The following is a 1,938-nucleotide window of genomic DNA, read 5'->3' on the forward strand; positions in this document are numbered from 1 at the left end:
AATCTGCTTTTCACAGTACCATTTGTTCTTTCCACCAGCCCTGCACTCTGAGGGTGATAGGCACAGTGGTTTTTCAATGTCATTCCCAAGTGAGTAGCCATGTTTTGTATCACTTGGTTTACAAAATGTGGTCCATTGTCACTATAAACATTCTGTGGAATACCGTGTGTTGGGATATAGTTTTGCAGATAGCCTTAGCTACTGTCAAAGCATCTGCATGCTTTGCTGGAACTATTTCAACCCATTTAGAAAAAGCATCAATCATCATCTAACAGTATTTGTTAACTCAAAAGTTCATAACAAAAAAAATTTTTATGTAAGAATTTAGTAGTTATATAGTATGTAGTTATAGTATTACCTCACCATTTTATGTATGAATTTAGTAGTTATATAGTATGTAGTTATAGTATTACCTCACCATATTACCTCACCATTTTCCCTTTTCCCCCCTTTTTACACATGGCATGGCCCATGTGTCTCAATCACTTAAGCTTCTAATAAAGTCTTTGGGAGGATTAGTAGTTAATGCAGGTGAACTCAGGTTTATAGAAGATATTTTAGCAGACACGTATTTTAATTGCAGGGTTATATTTTGGTTTTTCTTTGTTAAACTCTAAATTAAATTTTTCAGTTAAAAACAACGAAATATTTCATAATATTTCAACACTGCAATATCAATTTTTTTTCAACATGTAGAGATGTTTAATTTAGTTCCAAACTAGTAAATAAAACATTTGAAAATCATTAGCTTAGAATCTCTAATACACTTTTTTTCTTTAATTGGTGTAATTTAGTTGCATAGCTCTATCAGTTTTTCTTTTGTTTAACTTTTAATGATTATAATTTTTCTTGTTGGTAGTTTCCCAACCTATGGCCCGTGGGCCCTAAGAGGGTCACTGGTCCTTCTGTTAAGGACTGAGTTAACGGGTACAAAGTGAATGATTTTGTCTAACATTGTACCTAAAAACCTTTAAAATGTTCTTTTCTGGGTAGATAATTCCTATATGCAAACAGGATTATTAAGCACATTCTTTATCACAGCAGTGTGTGTATAACTTATCTCGTATTTATCCTTTCTGTCTCGTTTCTCGCTTCCCCCTCCTGCTGCTGGCGTCGCTGCAGCTGGTCCTCCCTCCGTCTCTCCTCCAGCTCCCTTTCAGTCCAACTGGCTCTGGTGTTGGATTATTTACAAGTCGTCCAGACCGTCCCTTAGTGAATGTCCAGGTTGTCCATCAATGAATTTAGTTCCAGTCCAAACGTCCAGCAGGACTTCATACAGTAGTTTGCTGCATGGCAGTTCCCAGATGTCCAGGAATCTGGATCAGCGGACATCTTAGTGCCTTCAAGTGGCAGAAATCATCATGTCCTTTTTCGCTTCTTTATCAATTGTCATTGGCTGGTGATCAAAGAGGGACATCATCTGATCGGCAGGACAGGTCTGAGTTGAGGTCGAAGGGCAGACTCACCGCAGCGAGGCTCAGACAGAGGAAAAGGAAAAAAGCAAATAAGAGTCCATTAGGGTTTTTTCGGCTTTCTGTGTCCTTTTTTTTTTTTTTTTCTTTACAAACATTTTCCATATAACTTTTCTCTTGTGATCGTATAGTTTTTAGCCACTTATTACCAAAATTTTTAAGAACTCATAAATCCTTTCCTTATTCAAACACATATAAACATGAAACATGTTAAAAGTTGTAGTCTATATTAACCTTTAAAATGTAAAATGTAAGTTTATGTTAACTTCATCTGAGTCACATTTCACCAGAGAACAATGGATTTCTCTAAATTTGTCGATCTTAGTGCTGCAAACTGTGAGGTCAGCGGGCAGCCCTCCTCTCAAAAAGGCCTAAGAGAGACAAGAGGCTGGATAATGTCCAGGTCGGTACCTTACTCTGACCTCTGACCCCTCCAGTTATACAGCCAAAGGATCATTTCACCAAG

The 1,938-nt window shown here is 37.2% G+C and overlaps 1 long non-coding RNA gene across 1 annotated transcript; it reads right to left on the minus strand.

The window, feature by feature from the left end:
• On the minus strand, positions 1-630 carry LOC106944127 (uncharacterized). The gene is made up of 2 exons (XR_001424123.1): positions 427-630; positions 1-358 (listed from the first exon to the last, which is right to left on the minus strand). It is a non-coding gene; the product is annotated as an uncharacterized LOC106944127 (long non-coding RNA).
• Positions 631-1,938: the final 1,308 nt, after the last annotated feature.

Source organism: Poecilia latipinna, unplaced genomic scaffold, assembly GCF_001443285.1.
Source record: "Poecilia latipinna isolate Pla-1442-1.1 unplaced genomic scaffold, P_latipinna-1.0 Scaffold7002, whole genome shotgun sequence".
Taxonomy (NCBI): domain Eukaryota; kingdom Metazoa; phylum Chordata; class Actinopteri; order Cyprinodontiformes; family Poeciliidae; genus Poecilia; species Poecilia latipinna.